This window comes from Phyllobates terribilis, unplaced genomic scaffold, assembly GCF_046119375.1.
Source record: "Phyllobates terribilis strain yellow unplaced genomic scaffold, ASM4611937v1 Scaffold_7__3_contigs__length_470593459, whole genome shotgun sequence".
Taxonomy (NCBI): Eukaryota; Metazoa; Chordata; class Amphibia; order Anura; family Dendrobatidae; genus Phyllobates; species Phyllobates terribilis.
Window position 1 is genome coordinate 94,693,784 of NW_027362767.1, and position 23,126 is coordinate 94,716,909.

The following is a 23,126-nucleotide window of genomic DNA, read 5'->3' on the forward strand; positions in this document are numbered from 1 at the left end:
ACACGTCACCACTTCTGCACTTTTTTGCCCACTCCTGGTTTTGACTTACTAATATTGATGTAAAATACTGAACGTGTGAACGTGGCCATAGTGTGAAATCCTTGCAGATATCCTACTGTACATACAAGCAAATGCAGCTTTTCCAAATAGTCTATTATGAAATTACTACCTGCTCAACAACCTAATATTCTTTAGGTCAAATCACACATGCATTTACTCCGAATCCAGAAGTGTTTTCATATGATATATTTTTTCCAGCATGAAATCCTTCTAGTTTTGGCTCAAAAAAATGCATCAAAACTGCATGCTTGATTCCACATTTCAAGTGCATCACAATACTTTGGATTGTCGATATGTGCTGTTAACTGTGGTTGGTCATGAAGAGGTTAAGAACTTTTGGATTGAACCCCGCCCCCAGGATCAGTGATTGGCTAGCTGTATTCTAGCAGGCTGCAGGCTGCAGGAGAGGTCACATACATACAAGCCAGCGTGCAGCTGAGGTACCACCATACACAGCAGCCCAGGGAAGCTGGGGATCTGGGACCCTCATGTAATAAACTGAACCAGAGGGATTCATGCATCTTATTATATGTAGGTGACTGACCATATAAGCTGGGCGATGGAGCCGGGAACACCATAAAGCCTATAGGTTTCATCATTAGACATGTGCTAGATGGAGTAGGACACTAGATGTAGACCTAGCCCAGGAGGAGATGGAGATGACACTGAGTAGAGAAGAACAGATTGAATTGAAAGGCTGGAAGTAATAGGAAGCTAAAGTGCAACCCCCGGAGACCCTGGAGGAAACAGCCGGCCATCCAGCATGGTGAGCAGGAGCTCAGCACCTTATAATGTACATGATTGACAGCTGGATCAATACTCTTTATAACATATCATGAATGCACCGGCATCTGTAGCCAGATCTATAATATTATGTATCGATTTTAGTGTATGGTAAATATTGTGTAACAAATGTTGCTTTTGCTACATGCATGGCGTTTGTTAGTATAAGGTTTATGTATATACATTGCTTTACGTTGGTTCGTTACTTTGTGAGACGTCACTCTGAGAGCTGCAATGGGTCTTCTTGTTTATCTGGGATTTTACAGCTGATTCCTATGCAGTAAAATCCGACTCCATGCTCACTGAACCGACATCACATATTGTATAAAATACTGTTTGGAGGATCATTCTTTGCAAGAAAACCTTATTTATTGCCTTGTCATGAATTCTGACTGATTATACTGCAATGTGCTGCAGATCGCGGCTGAAAATCCAATGCGATTTGCTTATGTGACTCAACTTTTTGAGGGGTAGGTGCAAAATTGGGAAAACCGAATGTGAACTTCTGTAATGGAGGATCATGTGACTGTCATTCTGGTCACTATATAGAGTACATTGTGAGTACTACTGCCGTCTCTGTTTTTTTAGAAATGTCTCTAATGCCTTGTGGTTATGAATGGCTAGTGTGTAAGGGTATGTTCACATGGCAAAATTTTCTGCCACCATTTCACCTGAATGTATTTTTGCACCATTCACATTGATTTCTGCACCTTTTTAGTAAAATATGTTAATTGCATTTTTTTTTTTCAAAAATACGCAGTGTCAAAAACTCCCGAAAAACTAATTCAGATGAATGGGACAGTCACAGAATTTTGTGACAAACCTGCCGCACATGAATTCACCATATTATGAGAGCATAGAAAACCGCTGTGCAACTATCCTGTTGTACCATACGTACAGCCCAATGCCTAAAAAGTATGGCGCACTATAGCATGACCAGCAGCATGTATCACTTCCATTGAAGCTCTACAAGGAGGATAGTCGCATCTTTCCACTAGTTATGCAACATTTACTTGTTGAGTAGTGGACAGCACTAGTTGCGTGTAGTCGTGCATGAGCATGATAAATTCCATTACGGTTTTTGCCGTTGCTATTTATTTTTAGCATTACTGGTTTGTTTGGTCCTGCACTATAACTATTTGATCGAGGTTTGAATTATAGTAGAGTGGCTGGCATTAATGTCTTTTCTCTTACGCATGCCCCCTCCTACGCATTTTTCTGCTTCATTATCCATGTCTATCCAGCCCTTTCTCTCTAGTTCCTTTGAAAGGATGAATAAGATTAACCTTTCAGCCCTCAAAGCCTCATGTCAACTGGTGTCTTGGTACCTCTGTGGGACAGAGCTTCATGGTTAAAAAAAAAAAAAAAAAAAAGAAGTACAAAGAGTTTTCAGACTGTTATTAATAAAAATCTAGGCTCTTTAACATGCACCCGTCCAAAAGTTTATTACCGTATATACTCAAGTATAAGCTAAGTTTTTCAGCACATTTTGTGCTGAAAAAGCCCCCCTCGACTTATACTCAGGTATATACATGTTCTGTTGGTGGATAGTGGGCGGAAGGTTGCGGCGGAAGGGGGGGGGGGGTTGCAGCGGGTCCAGAGGAGAGTCTCCTCTTCTCCAAACCCGGGTACCATCCGCACATTGAAACGCATGGAATCCACATCTGCAGATGCAGTGATGTGGATTCCATGCGGTCCAATGCAAGTCAATGGCTGCGAAAACGCCACGATTCCCCAAAATAATTGGTAGTGCTGTAGATTTTTCCGCAATGATAATCCGCAGCGGAAATTTCTGCATCATGTGCACAGCACATGCCTGTTATCATTGAGGCCATGCATTGCCAGGTTTGGGGATGAGTAGGGCCATGCATTGCCAGGATTGGGGATGAGTAGGGCCATGCATTGCCAGGATTGGGGATGAGTAGGGCCATGCATTGCCAGGATTGGGGATGAGTAGGGCCATGCATTGCCAGGATTGGGGAAATTTACCAGTAGCTGCTGCATTTCCCACCCTAGGCTTATACCCGAGTCAATACGTTTTCCCAGTTTTTTTGTGGTAAAATTAAGTACTTCAGCTTATACTCGAGTATATACGGTATATTTCTGAATGATGATTAGAACATTTCCATGTCCAGTCTTTACCACTGCAAAATGTGAGGAAATAACTCTTAAGAGTTTGTCCGGTCTAAAACTTTAAGTTTAAGGATTCTCCAGAGCCAGCACTGGGAACTAAGGTCATGTTACCACAAGTATGCTATATGCATACTCCCAGCCAAATTCGGACTAGACTGTTTCTGGCATCGCTCAATAAGTGTATTGAACAAGGTCGGAAATGGTGTAGTAGGAATACTTGCAGACACACGACCACTCGCTCATGTGCCGTCACCGGATAATCCTCAGCATGCAGTATGTTCAATTTGAAGATTCACAAGTCTGAACTCACATAAAGTGACCAAAGACTTGTAGTTTAAGCCTGGACAACCCCTTTAAGTATTTATTTGCTCAAAAGTCACCTGTGTTTAAATTCTGTTTTAAATGACCATACACAAAGTTTTGGCCACAAATGGACATATATTCAAGCATAGATAATTCACCACCATTTGACACGTAGGAATTAGAGCTTGGAAAACATCAATGGTTCTTGGTGGAATAGAGGAGTGGAATGTTTGTGTAACCATGGCTCCTTTCTAACAAGGGACTAAAAGCCATATTCTTGGTTTCAGTGTGGCTCTCACTGCCAGATCTCCAGCGATCAGACATTTTTAAAGGGAGTCTGTCATCCCAAAATGATTGTTCAAACCAAGTACAGTGGCTTGGTGCACCCTTGGTGTGGCCAAATAGTTCAGTGCACCTTCCCACCTACTTGTGTTCCCTCTATCCCCACCCCCACTCTAATTTGATTGACAGCTCTGGCTTTATAGAACAAGAGAAGGGTGAATAGATGGTAAACAAGTAGGTAGGAGGTGCACTTAAATGTTTGTTCTCGCCAAGGGTGCACCAAGCACCTGTACTTGGTTTGAACAGGCATTCTGTGCTGACAGTCCCTTTAGCAACTCACCACACATCCATAGCATAGGTGGCATTGTGAAGCAATCTCTAACCTTTTGTTGACATCTTCCTTACATAAACTGTGTAAAGCCCCCGTCTCACATAGCGATATCGCTGCTGAGTCACGGTTTTGGTGACTCACCAGCGACCTCACCAGCGATGTCGCTGTGTGTGACACTTTGCAACGATCAGGCCCCTGCTGTGAGGTCGCTGATCGTTGCAAAGTGTCCTGGACCATTTTTTGATCGTTGGCCTCCCGCTGGCCAGCACACATCGCTGTGTGTGACCAGCGGGACCAACGATCTGGCTGGTAACTATGGTAAACATCGGGTTACTAGGGGCACGCGCGCACTTAGTAACCCGCTGTTTACCATGGATACCACTCTGCTACGGTGCTCGGAGGCTCCCGCGCACCGTAGCAGAGTGGTATCCATGGTAAACAGTGGGTTACTAGGGGCACACGCGCACTTAGTAACCCGATGTTTACCATAGTTACCAGCCTGCTCCTGCTTGCAGCAGGCTGGTAACGGGAGCAGGACATCGTGGAACGATTCTTTCCACGATATCGCTGCTCCCCTGATCGCTGGTGAGCCTGCCTGTTTGACAGCTCACCAGCGATGTATTAGCGATGCAGCAACGATCCCTGACAGGTCGTATCGTTGTCGGGATCGCTGCTGCATCGCTTAGTGTGACGGGGCCCTAAGTCAGGAATGGATGTATGGAGGGGACTCGCAGGCAGAGCCCGCACCATGCCTGACAGATAATGGCTGCGTGTCACAGCCAGGACCTGCCTCTAAGGGAGCAGACAGACGACCTTATTACTCGCATATTGCATCGCATTGACCATCAGCTCTCCTGACCCAAGTGTGACAGCTGCATAGAAATACATAGATAAAAAATGATTGAACCAGCTCGCCCATCCCGGCGTCCTGAAGCACGGAACTTGAGGGACCACTTGCTTAAAGGTAAAAAAGGAGGTATTCCAGCTTCAACAATTTTAAAAAAAATTATTGAATATAAAAGGATTCCATGGTGAGAAGAAGGCACAGCAACGCGTTTCGAACGCAAGCCCGCCTTCTTTATCAAAGCTACGCTTATGCTGGGTGCAAGTTAATTTATACACAGAACCACCAATAAAGGAAATATAGAAATACATGCTGTCATGCTCAGGTCAGGAAAGCCGACGGCCAGTCCGAGGATTGCGATGCACGAATAATACAGCCGTCTTACTGCTCCTTAACAGCCACAGTTGGAGTAGTGCACTGCCTGTGACTGTTAACCTGTTAAATGCCACTGTCAATCTCTGATGGCATTAGCAGTGCCCCGGCATGGGGGCGTGTCTTTTTATGCTTCCATCGGCCACCCTGTGACGTGATTGTGGGGTGCTGATGGGTTGTTAATGTTAGCTGGGGAATTTTTGTACACTCCTGTGCCTGACATTACAGAGATCTATTGGACTTCAAAGGAGACTGATTTTTGATATATACAGCATTAGGGCTCGCTCTTGGGATTAAATCAGACGAGTTCAATCCGATAAAACATCAGATTGCACTCTGCCCAATGTTAAACTATGGGGCAGCTCCCATCTGCGATTACTTTCTCGTGCCGATTTGTCATGCGAAAACAATCGCAGCATGCTGAGAGTGGCTGCGAGATTTGGGTTGTATGCACATATACAAGTCTATGGGTGCGTGTGAAACCTCACACTGCACTCGGATATCACCCAAGTGCAGTGAGATTTCTGCGGACGCCGGCCATAGAGGAGTTGGAGAAATTACTTTCTCCGTCTCCTCTGCATCTGTGCTCCGATGCTCTGATGTGAGAGGACGGGAGCACAGAGCACTGACACTCGGCTCACGCTCGCAGCAGAGCAGGAACCGAGGGTGGCATCCAATATAATACGCTAGTGTGACTCTGGCCTCAGTGTGATATTCCTGTATATAATATAAGGTGATCCCAGGTTTAAGTCCCCTAAGGGGACTAAATAATACAGTGAAAAGAGAATAAATTGTTTTAACCTCTTACCGAGTAACACTGTACATGTATGGCCTAAGACGATAACAAGTGTACGGAGTGGGCTCATAGGGTGAGCCTGATCCATACCCAGCAGATAATAGCTGTGGCATAGATGCGGGTGGAGCGGAGCAGAGCCCGCAACTGTTAACCTGTTAATGCCACTGTCAAACTCTGACAGTGGCATTAACAGAGCGCCAGTATAGGGGCGAGTCATTCTATATGCACATCGGCGCCCCCTTGACGTTATCTCGAATCGCCATGACAGCTGGGGGTCTGTTGCAGACTTCCGTGCCTGGCATTACCGAGATCCCCTGAAGCCAAGCAACTGGCTGTGCTTCAATTAAGACCGTGGATTTTACTATAGGCAACAATACTGTGGTGTGTATATATAGCACAAGCGATCGCATCTTCAAGTGCCCTAAGGAGACTAATAAAAAAAAAACAAACAAACATGAGTTTAAATACCCCCCCCACACTAAAAGTGAAGATCATACAATAAAAATACACATGTGGTATTGCCATATCCATACAAATCAGATCTATCAAAAATACAAAAATAATTAACTTGAAACAGTAAACACTGGAAACAAAAATTCAAAAACCAGGGGAGGAGTCCTGAGGAGATAATTTGCATATTCCCACTGCATTTTGGGGTAATTGAAGAGTCTCCGCGAGCTCAAAGAACACTGGATTTTGGCTGTTGGAGCTGAAAAGAGGACATCGGTAAACCAGGGGAGGAGATAATTTGCATATTCCCACTGCATTTTGGGGTAATTGAAGAGTCTCCGCGAGCTCAAAGAACACTGGATTTTGGCTGTTGGAGCTGAAAAGAGGACATCGGTAAACCAGGGGAGGAGTCCTGAGGAGATAATTTGCATATTCCCACTGCATTTTGGGGTAATTGAAGAGTCTCCGCGAGCTCAAAGAACACTGGATTTTGGCTGTTGGAGCTGAAAAGAGGACATCGGTAAACCAGGGGAGGAGTCCTGAGGAGATAATTTGCATATTCCCACTGCATTTTGGGGTAATTGAAGAGTCTCCGCGAGCTCAAAGAACACTGGATTTTGGCTGTTGGAGCTGAAAAGAGGACATCGGTAAACCAGGGGAGGAGATAATTTGCATATTCCCACTGCATTTTGGGGTAATTGAAGAGTCTCCGCGAGCTCAAAGAACACTGGATTTTGGCTGTTGGAGCTGAAAAGAGGACATCGGTAAACCAGGGGAGGAGTCCTGAGGAGATAATTTGCATATTCCCACTGCATTTTGGGGTAATTGAAGAGTCTCCGCGAGCTCAAAGAACACTGGATTTTGGCTGTTGGAGCTGAAAAGAGGACATCGGTAAACCAGGGGAGGAGTCCTGAGGAGATAATTTGCATATTCCCACTGCATTTTGGGGTAATTGAAGAGTCTCCGCGAGCTCAAAGAACACTGGATTTTGGCTGTTGGAGCTGAAAAGAGGACATCGGTAAACCAGGGGAGGAGATAATTTGCATATTCCCACTGCATTTTGGGGTAATTGAAGAGTCTCCGCGAGCTCAAAGAACACTGGATTTTGGCTGTTGGAGCTGAAAAGAGGACATCGGTAAACCAGGGGAGGAGTCCTGAGGAGATAATTTGCATATTCCCACTGCATTTTGGGGTAATTGAAGAGTCTCCGCGAGCTCAAAGAACACTGGATTTTGGCTGTTGGAGCTGAAAAGAGGACATCGGTAAACCGCGCGCCGGCATTTTGAAGCTTTTTTTTTAAGCTTTTTTCACTGTTTTCAGAACATTAACAGTAAGAACATGGAAGAGTCCAGGAGCCATTTGGTGAGCTGCATATCCTGCTACATGTTCACAGACTTGCCAGTGGAAAAGCCAAACTTCACATGCCAGAAATGCAAGCTTGTGTCCCTGTTGGAGGAAAAGTTGGGAAATCTAGAAGAGAGGTTAACTACCTTGAAAATCATTAAGGAAGGTGAAGAGTTCTTAGAGAGAGCAGAATTATCTCTTCATGATTCAGAAAGAGAAGAAATTCGAACTGCACCTGACGAAACAGAGGAATGGAAGCATGTGACACAGAGAAGCAGGAGGATCGAGAGGCAGTCAGCACCCATACTGCTCAGGAACCAGTACCAGGCTCTCACGCAGGAGAACCATGAAGAAATACAGCAAAATAAGACTTTGCCAGCAATGAATAACCTTGTAAGCCCTCAGAATCCTCCTGGATGGAGAAAGAAGAATGTTGTGAAGAAAAAACGGAGAGTGGTGGTCATGGGGGATTCCCTGTTAAGAGGAACAGAGGCCGCTATCTGCAGACCAGACATAACCTCAAGAGAAATGTGCTGTCTTCCAGGAGCAAAAATTAAAGATGTGTCTGACAGGATATCAAGACTCTTCAGACCTACAGATCACTACCCATTCCTGCTAATACATGTGGGGACAAATGACACCGCAAGAAAGGACCTGGAAACCATCTGCAGTGACTTTGAAGACTTAGGCAAGAAAGTGAAAGAATTGGGAGCGCAGGTGGTCTTCTCATCCATCCTCCCAGTGGATGGCCATGGAACAATGAGGTGGAATAAGATTCTACAGGTGAACAACTGGCTACGTCGATGGTGCCGTCAACAAGGATTTGGATTTCTGGATCACGGAATGAATTACCTATACGATGGACTACTTGCTAGAGATGGGGTGCACCTTACGAAGACTGGAAAACATGTATTTGGAAGTCGCCTTGCTACACTCATCAGGAGAGCTTTAAACTAGAACAATGTGGGAAGGGAAGCAAAAGGCCAGAAAAAGCCATACAGCTGACAAATACTATTGAGATCTCTGCTACTGGAAGTGGGAAGGAAGAACAAAGACAAAACAATTTAAATAATAAAAATATGGGAGGAAGAGAAACCAATCACAAACTAAAATGTTTTTATACAAATGCACAAAGCATGGGCAACAAACAAGGAGAATTGGAACTACTAACGCAGGAAAAGGAATATGATGTCATTGGAATCACTGAAACTTGGTGGGATGATACACATGATTGGAATAAAAGGCTAAAAGGATACAACTTATTTGCAAGAAACAGACTTGATAAACGAGGAGGAGGTGTCGCATTGTATGTTAGAAAAGCGTATATCTGCACAGAGATTGAAGCTTCAGAGACTGGGAGTTCTGTGGAAACTGTTTGGGTAAGAATACAAGGAGAGAACAACGGAAAGGACACCATTGTAGGCATTTACTACAGGCCACCTGGGCAAGCTGAAGATATGGATGAACTCTTTATGTATCAAATGACCAAGTTCTCCAAAAAATATGACGTAGTGGTCATGGGAGATTTCAACTATCCAGACATTTGTTGGGAATCTCTCTCAAGTAAAACTAACAGGTCAAGCAAATTCTTATCCTCTCTTGCTGACAACTTTATCTTCCAAAAGGTAGGGGAGAAAACAAGGGGATCTGCTACTTTGGATCTAATCCTGATAAACAGGGAGGAAATGGTTGAGGAGGTAAAGGTGGCTGGGACTCTAGGAGGCAGCGATCATGCTATTATAGAATTTTGGATAACTAGAGGAGGAAGACATGTGAAGACTCAAACTTCAAGGTTAGATTTTAGAAAGGCAGATTTTAAGAGACTCAGAAAGAGAATAGGAGGGATCCAATGGCTGGATGTCCTTAAGGACAAAAATGTCCAGGAAGGATGGGAAATTTTTAAAAATGAGATTCTCAAAGCACAATCGTTAACAATCCCGAAAAGTAGGAAGAATGGGAAGCATTTAAGGAAACCAGGATGGATGAACACAGAACTTAAACACATGCTAAAAAGAAAGAAAGAAATGTTTATTAAATGGAAAGAGGGAGGCATATCTAAAGAAGATTATAATGCAGTCTGCAGATCCTGTAGGGCACGTATCAGGTTAGCTAAAGCTGACAATGAATTAAGGCTTGCAAGAGATGTCAAAAGCAATAAAAAAGGATTTTGGGGGTATGTCAAAAGTAAAAGAAAAGTCAAAGATGCTATAGGATTTTTACAGGATGAAAATGGAGAAATGGTAAGAGAGGATGTTGAGAAGGCCGAACTTTTTAATTCCTATTTTGCATCTGTTATCTCTCAGAAAGAAAATGTAACATCAACTGATCTTCACTGTCCTTTTAAAGGAATAGAGGAATCCAAGTTATCTGTAAACAGAAAGATTGTGAGGGAATATTTAGCTAACATAAATGAGTTCAAGTCTCCAGGTCCAGATGAATTACACCCCAGAGTACTGAAGGAGATCATAGAAGAAATTTTAGAACCACTCTCCATAATCTTTGAAAATTCTTGGAGAACAGGAGAAGTCCCAGAAGACTGGAGAAGAGCAAATGTTGTTTCTATCTTCAAAAAGGGGAAGAAGGTGGACCCAGGGAACTATAGGCCGGTGAGTCTGACTTCTATACCAGGAAAGATCTTTGAACAAATTATTAAACAACATGTATGTAAGTACCTGGATAAGAATGAAGTGATTAACCAGAGTCAGCATGGGTTTGTAACTAACAAGTCATGTCAGACTAACTTAATTTCCTTCTATGACAGAATCACTGACTGGGTGGATGAGGGAAATACTGTAGATATAGTATATCTTGACTTCAGCAAAGCATTTGACAAAGTATCTCACACCATCCTTATTGAAAAAATGACCAAGTATGCAATGGACCAGGCAACTGTTAGGTGGATTCATAACTGGCTTAGTGATCGGACTCAAAGGGTGGTTGTAAATGGCTTCACATCCAGCTGGATGAATGTCTCAAGTGGGGTACCACAGGGCTCCGTCCTGGGACCTGTATTGTTCAACATCTTTATCAATGATTTAGATGAAGGAATTGAGGGTAAACTGATTAAATTTGCTGATGACACAAAGCTAGGAGGGATAGCTAATACTAGAGAAGAGAGAGAAAGGATTCAAAAAGACCTAAATAAACTGGAGCAGTGGGCAGCAACCAACAGAATGGTTTTTAACAGGGAAAAATGCAAAGTACTACATCTGGGCAATAAAAATGAAAAAAGCATATACAGAATGGGAGGAATAGAGCTAAGCAACAGTACATGTGAAAAAGACTTAGGTATACTAATAGATCATAGACTTAACATGAGTCAACAGTGTGATGCAGCAGCAAAAAAGGCAAATACAATTCTGGGATGTATTAACAGAAGCATACAGTCTAGATCACGTGAAGTCATTATCGGTCTTTACTCCTCTTTGGTCAGACCTCATCTGGAATACTGTGTACAGTTTTGGGCACCATATTTTAAAAAAGACATAGACAAACTGGAGCAAGTTCAGAGAAGAGCGACCAGAATGGTGACTGGTCTGCAAACCATGTCCTATGAGGAGCGGTTGCAGGATTTGGGAATGTTTAGCTTGCAAAAAAGAAGACTGAGAGGAGACTTAATAGCTGTCTACAAATATGTCAAGGGCTGTCACATTGTAGAAGGATCATCTTTATTCTCATTTGCACACGGAAAGACTAGAAGCAATGGGATGAAACTAAATGGGAGGAGACACAGATTAGATATTAGAAAAAACTTTTTGACAGTTAGGGTGATCAATGAGTGGAACAGGCTGCCACGAGAGGTGGTGAGTTCCCCTTCAATGGACGTCTTCAAACAGAGGCTGGACAGACATCTGTCTGAGATGATTTAGTGAATCCTGCTTTGAGCAGGGGGTTGGACCAGATGACCCAGGAGGTCCCTTCCAACTCTACCATTCTATGATTCTATGAAATTGTTTTTTTTTTTGTTCTTTTATGGCCACAAAACTGCAAAAAAAAAAATGCTTAAGAAGCGATCCAAATGTTTTATCTATCTCAAAATGGTATCAATTAAAATGTCATCTTGCCCTGCAAAAAATAAGACCTCACACATATCTATGAACTTAAAAATGATAACATCAGGAAAATGTCAGCATAATAACAATGCTAATGATAATACTACTACGAATACGAATAATAAGAAACATCCAGGGAAGCTTATTCAGGCACCAGTCCCAACTTTAAGTGGTGTGTATAGCTTTAAGGGCCCTCACTTGCAGAGCAATACGCCTGATCACATTACAGTTCCAAATAATATATCCAAGAAAATTGAAGAAAAGCAACACGCACCAGGTATGTGATTCATACAGTCCTTAATTTCCAATTCATTGGAGCAGGATCTGAGTGGAGGGAAGAAAAGAGAACGACAGCCATTTGGCGCATCTGTGCTTCAACGGAGTTGAAAAAAAAATCAAAATGGCAAAATTGCAGTTCTTTTTGGTCGCTGCAACGCTGCAAAAAATGCTGTAAAAATCAATCAGAATGTCATATCCTTCACAAAATTGCATCAGTAGAACCATTTTCTCTCCTCTCTAAAGCTGACACTGCTCCATCAACTGAAAAATAAAAACCTCATGGGTCTTGGAAAATGCAGACGCATGCAAGAAATATTATTTTTTTTACTTTTTTTTACCACTATGTACAATACAAAGTTATATTGTGGTACCGTGTTTGCCTGAAAAATCGATGTAAATACTTTTATGCCCAAAAATGCCAAAATTATTCTCGGAGTGATACCTTTATTGGCTAACCAGAAGAAAAATATATACAGTGCCTACAAGTAGTATTCAACCCCCTGCAGATTTAGCTGGTTGACACATGCGGAATTAACTTGGCATTGTGACATTTGTACTGTGGATCAGCCTGGAAGTGGGAAATGCACTGCAGCAAATATTGTTGTTGTTTTTTTTTTTTTTAAAACGTTAAAAGTTAATTCAGAGTGTCATGTTATTATTCAACCCCTCAAACCACAAGAATTCTGTTTGGTCCCCCTAAAGTATTAAGAAGTAGTTCAGGCACCAAGAATAATGAGCTTCACATGTGTGGATTAAAGATCTCTTTTGCCAGCCTTTTCTGACTATTTAAGACCCTCCCCAAACTTGTGAACAGCACTCAGACATGGTCAACATGGGAAAGACAAAGGAGCATTCCAAGGCCATCAGAGACAAGATCGTGGAGGGTCACAAGGCTGGCAAGGGGTACAAAACCCTTTACAAGGAGTTGGGCCTACCTGTCTCCACTGTTGGGAGCATCATCCGTAAGTGGAAGGCTTATGGAACTACTGTTAGCCTTCCACGGCCTGGACAGCCTTTGAAAATGTCCTCCCGTGCCGAGGCCAGGCTTGTCCGAAGAGTCAAGGCTAACCCAAGGACAACAAGGAAGGAGCTCCGGGAAGATCTCATGGCAGTGGGGACATTGGTTTCAGTCAATACCATAAGTAACGTACTCCACCGCAATGGTCTCCGTTCCAGACGAGCCCGTAAGGTACCTTTACTTTCAAAGCGTCATGTCAAGGCTCGTCTACAGTTTGCTCATGATCACTTGGAGGACTCTGAGACAGACTGGTTCAAGGTTCTATGGTCTGATGAGACCAAGATCGAGATGTTTGGAGACTGGATGGCACTGCATACGACCCCAAGAATACCATCCCTACAGTCAAGCATGGTGGTGGCAGCATCATGCTGTGGGGCTGTTTCTCAGCCAAGGGGCCTGGCCATCTGGTCCGCATCCATGGGAAGATGGATAGCACGGCCTACCTGGAGATTTTGGCCAAGAACCTCCGCTCCTCCATCAAGGATCTTAAGATGGGTCGTAATTTCATCTTCCAACAAGACAACGACCCAAAGCACACAGCCAAGAAAACCAAGGCCTGGTTCAAGAGGGAAAAAGTCAAGGTGTTGGAGTGGCCTAGTCAGTCTCCTGACCTTAACCCAATTGAAAACTTGTGAAAGGAGCTCAAGAATAAAGTCCACATGAGACACCCAAAGGACCTAGATAACTTGGAGAAGATCTGCATGGAGGAGTGGGCCAAGATAACTCCACAGACCTGTGCCGGCCTGATCAGGTCTTATAAAAGACGATTATTAGCTGTAATTGCAAACAAGGGTTATTCCACAAAATATTAAACATAGGGGTTGTATAATAATTGAATCACACTTTTATGTTTAAAATTTAATAAAATTCAACTGAGCAACATAACTTTTTGGTTTGTAAGATTTATGCTTCTGTTCATAAATCCTACTCTCGTTTGCAGTTTGAAGGCTCTAACTTATTTGCATCTTATCAAACCAGCTAAATCTGCAGGGGGTTGAATACTACTTGTAGGCACTGTATATGCAAGCTTTCAGAGCACAGAGGCTCCTTCTTCAGGCAATATTACAAATGAATTGATAAGACAAAAGGCACAATATTTAATAGATGTTGCAGCAAGACATTTGTTCATGAGGTGTAAGGGGTGATGCCTCCTAATGATAAGTCAAAGATCAAATTTAGGGTTTTTAGTTGCAAATGGCAAGTCTGTGGGAATGTTTTATTATCTGCAGACCGTCTGGAGGTGTGAATTGAATCCATGTAGTGAGTCATAAATCCAGGTGTTAGATTGAGTCCTGCTGTCAAGCAATTGAACATTCTTATCAATTTGAATTCCCAAATTTTAATCTCTCGGTAGTCCTTGAAATGACCTTTTAGTATTAAAACTTTTAGATCTGTCATACAGTGTCCCAGGCCAGAGAAATGTTTTCCCACAGGCGTGTCCAGTTCATTCTTAATTGTGTGTCTGTGTAAATTCATTCTCGTTTGTAGTTTTTGCATAGTTTCTCCAATAAAAACTCCTTCCGGGCACCTTGTACATTGTATCATGTACACCACATTGGAGGATGTACATGAAAAGACATCCATGATTTTGTAGTCCTGATTTGTGTTTGGTATGCAGACTGTATTTGATGGTAATATGTGGGTAGAAGTTTTGCATTTTTTATTGTTATAAGGGAATGTGCCCGTCACTGATGGTGATCAGAGGACACTTCTGACAAGGAGATTCCTTAAGTTAGGGGGCTGTTTGTAGGAGAGAAGTGGTAGTTCTGGGAATATTTCTCTCAGTTTGTGGTCTTTGTGGAATATGGGTTGGAGATCAGCACCAATTTTCCTTAGGATGTTCATGTGGGGGTTGTATGTGACCACAAGAGGTGCCCCGTTGTTGTCCTCCCTCTGTCTGTAATCCAGGAGACTGCTTCTTGGTATTCTTGTAGCTCTGTGGATCTGTTCATCTATTACCAGTGGATGGTATCCTTGTTGTAGAAATGTACGCTGAGGAAAGAATATATATATTATATTTTTTTTCTGATTTAGCCAATAAAGGTACTACTCTGAGAATATTTTTTTTTACCACTTAAAAAAAAAAAAAAAAAAAAAATTGGACATGTTTAGAATCGCCGTAATCCTACTTGGGAAAATAATCATGTTGTAAGTAATTTTTTTTTCCCCGTTTTTCAGTACACTGTGGTAAAATGAATGGTGTCATTCAGTGAACACACTTTCCCATCAATGAGATAAAAGATGGCAGTTGTTACTGATGAGATTCTGTGTAGATGGGAGAAGCTACAGACCCTTCTCCATCCTCCTGTCTACACAGAATCTCATCAGTAACAATTACCATCCCCTATCTCGGTGATGGGAAAGTCTGTCTTCACTGAATAAAGATTTTGACCTCAGAATTGAGGATTTTGATAATGACTGATCAATTTTGGCAGAGAGAGAAGCAAATCTCTCTGATAAGACATATATTTTTTGCATATGAGAAAATTAGAACGATAATTCTGATCAGACTCTAAACATAGTTTGAACAGAGTGGTACAATTGTCCTCCAATTTTCTCATGCGTGGAAACATTTTTACAAAAATAAATCTACACTTATGATGGTCTGTGAATATTCGGTTTGCACTCAAATGTCATTCGAGTACTGTCTGATTTTTTTTTTTTTTTTTTAATTTTTTTTTCACAGACCGTTTGACTTGCCTTGTCAATTTTGATGCACCATTCTGATCAAAATTGGACATGTGTCCGTGATCTTGCGTGGTCCTCTCGGTTGAGAAAAAATTGAACATGTGATGAATGAGCCCTAAGGGGACCTGTCACAACATCAAAAGTGGCCAGTTTTTCCCCCTGCTCCTGCTAGTATGCAGTTTCTTGTGTTTTTTTTTCTTTTGTTAGGTTTAGCATTCAGTTCTAGAGATATGGGTCTTTTTATTTGCTGAAAATTTTTATCACGTTTACCAAGGGGCATTGCTCATAAGGTAATAATGAAGTGTAGCATAAAGACAGGCCCCCCAGAGAATTCTTTGAGCAACGCTCCCTTGTAAGGACCATAAAAAATGAACACTAAATAAAACCGCTCCATTTATTTATTTTTAATTCTGTTCTATTGATTTTTATTTTTGTGGTGGTAAACATTTTTGATAATAAGAGATCACTGGTAAAATAAAAAAACACCGCTTAAAAATTATGCAAAATGCTATAATAGTAGAGGTGCAATACTGCTGCAAATAAAATAAAAAAAAATAAAAAATATATATATATATATTCATATTCCTCACAGGTTCTGTTAATGACTGTGGTGTAGACGGGACAGTTAAAACAGCATAAACTAAAGTTTGGCCGGCTGGAAATCAATCCCAATTATTTTCTGTCTTATTGCTTTGTACTTTTCTTTACTTTACAAGTAATTTAAACCAACAGTTTTCAGTGCATTTACAGTATTGCAGATAAGGATACAAATGTGCTAGTATGTATTTATTTAGGTGAAGGACCTTTTTTAAAAGGGTTGCGTCTTTAGACTTTCATGGCATATCCTGATAAATATACCTCTGGGACCTCCCTGTATCTCCAGAATAGGGGTCCAGCACAGTATTTTCAATTTTAACTCCAAAAACAGTGGTGCCCACTTAAGTGTCGGATACTTTGTGGGATTACGTGTATTTGATATATCCTGTAGGTATGCCAAAAATGTATGTTATGGGACAACACCTTACGTGTGGAACCCTTTAAATTTGATTTTTTTTTTAATTGGTCATCTACTTTTAGGGTTCACTCATACGAGATTGTAGAGTGCAATCCGATTAAAAGAAGGGATTGCACTTGAACCAATGTTATTCAGTGAGGCAGTACAGATCTGCGTTTTTTTTTTTCCTCAACTGTATTTGGATTGTATACACACTGCATACGGATGACAAGTGGAAAAAAAAATCATCCTACTTTTCTGAATAATGGGACCGTTTTTTTTTTGTTTGTTTTTTTTAGAAATCCGCTCATGTCACCCTAACCTTACAGCTATTTCACACTGCAGATTTGGCAGTGTTAACATAGTGTTTTTTTTAGAACCATCATCAGCATCTGAGATTAATATAATAAACTTGACTGTGTGAATATTGCCTTAAATAAGGAAAATGTATGCCCAGAATATACACTTTTTCCACCATAGCATGTATAAAAGTATTGATTTATTGCACCAACTGCCAATGTATGAACTACCCAAAGTACAATGGGGAAAATAAGTATTTGATACACTGACGATTTTGCAAGTTTTCCCACCTACAAAGAATGGAGAGGTCTGTAATTTTTGTCATGGATGCACTTCACCTGTGAGAGACACAATCTAAAAATAAAATCCAGAAAATCACATGGTATGATTTTTACATAACTAATTTGCATTTTATTGCATGAAATAAGTATTTGATACAATAGAAGAACGGAACTTTAATATTTGGTACAGAAACCTTTGTTTGCAATTTCAGAGGTCAGACATTTCCTGTAGTTCTTGACCAGGTTTGCACACACTGCAGCAGGGATTTTGGCCCACTCCTCCATACAGCTCTTCTTCAGATCTTTCAGGTTTCAGGGGTGTCACTGGGCAACATTGAGTTTGTGACCCCTCCTTATTATCCTAAGTCATATTGCACGACTCGGTTGATTTTGACTTGTAGGATTGCTACTTCCAATAGGTGGTGCTATAGAGTTCAAGTACTCTTTTTCTCTGAGGAGGCAATTTGCATATTAAATGACCACACCAAAGATTTTCAATAGGGTTCAGGTCTTGAGACTGGGTAGGCCACTCCAGGACCTTAAAAAGCTACTTATGGAGACACTCCTTAGCTACCCTGGCTTTGTGTTTTGGGTCATTGTCATGCTGGAAGACCCAGTCACTACCCATCTTCAATATTCTTATTGAGGGAAGGAGGTTGTTGGCCAAAATCTTGCGATACATTAACCCATCCATCCTCCCTTAAATACGGTGCAGTCGTCCTGACCCCTTTGCAGAAAAGCACACCCAAAGTATGATGTTTCACCGACCATGCTTCACGGTTGGGACAGTGTTTTTAGAGTTCTCATCCTTCTTCCTGCAAACACGGTGAGTGCAGTTGATACCAAAAAAAATCTATTTTGGTCTCATCTGATCAAATGATCTTCTCCCTTGCCTCCTCTGGATCGTCCAGATGGTCATTGGTGAACTTCCAACGGGCCTGGACATGTGCTTGCGTGCCCTGCAGGATTTTAATCCATGACGGTATAGTGTGTTAATAATGGTAATGTTTGAGACTGTGGTCCCAGCTCTCTTTAGGTCATTGACCAGGTCCTCCTGTGTATCTCTGGGCTGATTCCTGACCTTTCTCAGAATCATCCTTGCCCCAGAACAAGGAAAATTGATAGTCATCTTGTTTTTCTTCCATTTTCTAATAATTGTGCCAACAGTTGTTGCCTTCTCACAAAGCTGCTTGCCTTTTGTCCTGTAGCCCATCCAAGCCTTGTGCGGGTTTACAATTTTTTTCCTGGTGTCCTTAGACAGCTCTTTGGTCTTGGCCATGGTGGGGAGGTTGGAGTGTGATTTATTGTGCGGACAGATGTCTTTTATAAAGGTAATGTTCAAACAGGTGCAACTAATACAGGTAATGAGTGCAGAGTAGGAGGGCTTCTTGGTTTTTATTTAACAGGTCTGTGAAAGCCAGAATTCTTGCATTTTGGTAGGTGATCAAATACTTATTTCATGCAATTTAATTATTTGAGAATCATACAATTTGATTTTCTGGCTTTTATTTTTATATTCTGTCTCTCACAGTTGAAGTGTACCTACGATAAAAAATTACAGACCTCTCCATTCTTTGTAGGTGGGAAAACGTGTAAAATCAGCAGTGTATCAAATACTTATTTTCCCCACTGTACCTCCGAATTGCAGCTTCCTCACTCTGCAAGGCCAATGGGACATCCATCCATGAATAATGGCATAAGGATTATACTGTTGCATTAAAAAAAAAAGAGTAATAATGTCATTCCCTTCTATATCTTGTGCATAAATGGTATAAAATGTAGCTTCCATCCAGACATCATTTGATCTGGCCACACAAAGCCTATTTATTCCATATACTTGACATGACTCATTCTCATTCTGCTGCTTCAAATCACCTTGTGAATGAACTTGTCTTCTGTTATTAGCACCCATGAATCATCCACTTTTCGCACCCACTGTGGACATGTGTGGCAGTAATAAGTAATTAGTGGTTTTACCGTAAAATTCTCCAAAGATTTTACTAAATTGCAATAAGTCTTTGCTGTAATCTGACATTGCTTGTTGATAGTGTCCTCAGGCAGTTTTTTTTTTTTTTTTTTATGTTTTTAGGTAAAAAAAATCTGATGTGGTATCGCATAGAAATTTCTGCCAGAAATCCGTAAGGGTTTTTCATCAAGGTATTCACTTATCGTGTGATTTTTTTTTTTCAAGTTTCTTTTCTTTTTTTTTCATGCACCTTTTGCTGATTTTTTTACTTCAATATCACATTTAGTTTGGATTTCATGAGGAATCTGCATTCAAAACCTCACTGCAAAAAAACATGTTGCATGAGCAATTTCCGATCAATAGGGAGCATATTCAAGGAGTCCTATCTTCTAATAAGACAGGGTGCACAAATGTTAGGTATCAAGCACCTGACCTATTTAAATAAAAAAATTGAATTTGTGCGATACCTGCCACCATTTGAAACCTATTGCTCAAGTTCACAAACCGGCAATAATCTAGAGACCTGACCCCACCGGACTTGCTTGCCTCCCGATGCGAAAGTGAGCAGATCCCGATAGTAACTTTAATTCTTGTGCTTATCATAGATAGATCTAGAAGAGAGCATTGAGTAGGTGAGCCTAGATGCACAGAAATGTATGGATAGCATAACAATTTTGACTTGGTTTAAAAGGGGTTTTCAACGCATGTAAGACACAAGGCAGTCATAGCTGATGAGAGAAAAATAGGTAGCATGATACAAATTTTTTGGTAAATCAATGAGTAAAGTACAGCAGTCAGTACATAAGTAGATATAATATACTATGCAATATATAGTCCAAATATTACGGACGAATACCAATGTAAAGGGAGTATCGAGAAAAATGTTATTACATAAGGGCTATAATTAGGATAGAGTATCATGAAATAACAAAAATGAAAAACCCATAGGATAGGCAATATATGCAAGCACAGTGGCAATGGAAAGGGGATCTCACCAGACAATGAGGAGCACCGCACCCGACTCGCATTTCGCACCAAGCTTCGTCAAGAGGTCCATATGGAATGAAGATTCCTCCACTAACCTCCATTGTTGAGGACAGTTGACTACATTCTAGACCTCTAGTTGTAGTCATTTCTTTTTCATCTTTTAGAAATTAGATACTTGTAGAAGACTATATCTGATAATAATCCACTAGATGCAATTCCGAAATTCATATTGGCAGTTTACGGTAATATCATCCGGTCCACTAGGGTCTCTGACACCATAGGAATCACATGTAGACCGTTAAGATTTAGTCAAGAGATTTTCTTCAATTCTGCATAATAAAGGGTTAGATAATAAACACTTCGGCCAGCATGATAAGAATCACGAGTAGGAGGTGTGGAAGAAACACAGCTCACACCCCATAGCCGTGAGATAATGCCTACTCAAAAATAGATATTTAGACGCTAGAAAAGACTGAGTATAAGGCATATAAAAAGAGCTTTATTAGTTATAATATAAATTCATAGTGAAACATACATAACAAATATGTGCAAATTGCACAGCAAGTCTTAATGTAGGAATTACCCAGGGGATGCCCGCAGTCACCATGCAGAAGAAATTAGCAATCGACTAAGCCCAATGTCCTAGTTTTAGCTGCGGGCAACTTAGTCTTTACATAAGAAAATGGGGCAAAAGTAGCCCTGTGCATGGCAGGGTAACACCATAAAGGAAGAGCAATCCAAAAGTTCATATAACAACTGATGACAGGAGAGAAAAACTATATAAGGTATATATATGACGCCTCTTGACAAAACAAACCCCGCGAAACGCACGTCGAGGCCTGCAGTTTCCACATATGCCCGCTCCTGCCCTGTCCCCTCCCCCCTCCAGAGCAATCCCTGGTGACTGTACTGGTGAGTTATTTCTTACTATACAGTTTGGCTGTTTATTAACAGCAGGAAACGTTTGATACTCACCTTAACTTCTTGAATTGTCTATATTACCTAAGTGGTGCCAAAGGAGTTTCTCTTTATAGAACGCTTTCATGCTGGAAATCAGGACTTCACCATGTGATTTTGTGTATATCTAACATCAGAAGATAATCTAATATTCTCTTAAACCACTTAAGGACCCAGGAGTTTTTAGTTTTTGTAATTTCGTTTTTTACTCCTTATATTCCAAGAGCCATATCTAGCTTTTATATTTATATCCACATAGCCATTGTTTTTTTTTGTTTTTTTTCAGGGTGAGTTAGTTTTAAATGATGCCATTTATTTTACCATGTAATGTACTGAAAAAAAAATTAAAGGGATTGTCCACTACTCAGACAAACTCTTCTCAATCACTGTTTCACCCAACTAAAATAATAACACCTATGCTTACATCCTGTGCCATCCCAGCAGTATCACCACTGCTTCTCCTGGGGCTCACGTGACGTTGTCACGCGATCCCTGTGGCCCATGAGTGGCTGCTTCACTGTCTCCTCCTTCAGACAAATTAGACATCTGGAGTAAGTGAGAGAGAAGGCGCAGCTCTCACTTCTCTGGATGACGGGTATCCCTTAGGCCACGTCCCCACTATCAGTATTTGGTCAGTATTTTTTCTCAGGAGTGGGAGCCAAAACCAGGAGTCGGTGATAAATGCAGAATTGGTGACTTGTTTCTATTATACCTTTCTGTGATTGTTCCTCACCTGGTTTTGGCTCCCACTCCTGAGAAAAAATACTGATCGAATTCTGATAGTGTGGCCGTGGCCTAAGAGTCAGTAGTTTACTGAGGGTACAGCATTTCTAAATGACTATGAAAGTCAGCAGCAATCTCCAGATTCCTAGGTCACATTTATATAACATCCCTTCTGTGCTAAAGCAGATGGAAAATTGGTACCTTCACTAAATGGTGAGACTTAGAAAAAGTCAGTTTGTTTTTTTAATTTGTGACATTTTTTTTCGTCTGTCTGTCACTCCTTTTGTCTAATGTTAAAACGGGAACTATTGGTGAGGGGGCGGGGGGGGGGAGACGCTCAGATGTTTTACACAGGACAAGAAAATGTTGCATTCAAGGATAGGCAATGACTAACTTATGAGCGATGTATGAGTGTCCAATTCAGGTTAATTAGATCCATTTTGATGTCCAATTTTTTTTTTATTTTTGTGGTCAACATTTTGGAAATGGGCCCAAGAAGGTTCAATGCACAGTGGAGACTCTATACTGACAGAACTGGTTTTGCTTCTCATTTTACTTAGTACTCGTATGATGCATTGTTGCTGTGCCTGGGAAATATTTCTAACGTTTCTGTCCAGTGTAGTCGGCTTTGCTGATGGATTAATTAGTTCTTTCTGTATCGAAACTTTTGAAAAGGTCAAGTGGGTAATGAATGCAGATGTGGCTGAAGTGTTCTGTGACTAGAATCTTTTTTTATAATGTTATTAAAAGCAGAATAATTCTCTATGATTTTTTTTTCACATTAAAGGTGAAAGCCCTTCAATTTAGAGAACTGTTTCACTGTTGTTAATGTTTGAGGAATAAATAAGATTTTCCAACATTCCACACGTTATGTGGATCAGTTCTCTGCAGATAACCGTACTAACGATATATGAAACCCTTGAACTTCTGACTTTGCCATGTTGACTTATTTTCCTACAATCATCTTGTTGAAGATAAAAATCAAATATATTTACTGAATTCCAAAAACAGTGCGCCTCTTGTACTTGGGGTATGTGTGGTGTTGCAGTTGAGCCAGCCCCATAGACAAATGTAATGCTGTTCCATGAAGAAAGCAGACTGTCTTTTAATTTCTTATAACCTCTTTTAGAAACTCTGTTGCATGATTACAAGAAACATCCACATTCTCTTGCAGAGGAAGAGT

The 23,126-nt window shown here is 41.1% G+C and overlaps 1 protein-coding gene across 2 annotated transcripts in view; it reads left to right on the top strand.

Moving 5' to 3' along the window:
* The first annotated feature begins 452 nt into the window (after positions 1–452).
* The window catches only part of FMN1 (formin 1), a 336,510-nt gene continuing 313,836 nt past the window's right edge, over positions 453–23,126 (top strand). Inside the window, exon 1 of one of the 2 annotated variants that reach the window (XM_073639006.1) lies at positions 453–826. The gene's annotated coding sequence lies outside the window, so the exon portion shown is untranslated. The remainder of the gene's footprint in view (positions 827–23,126) is intronic. The other variant, XM_073639007.1, reaches the window with a different exon arrangement.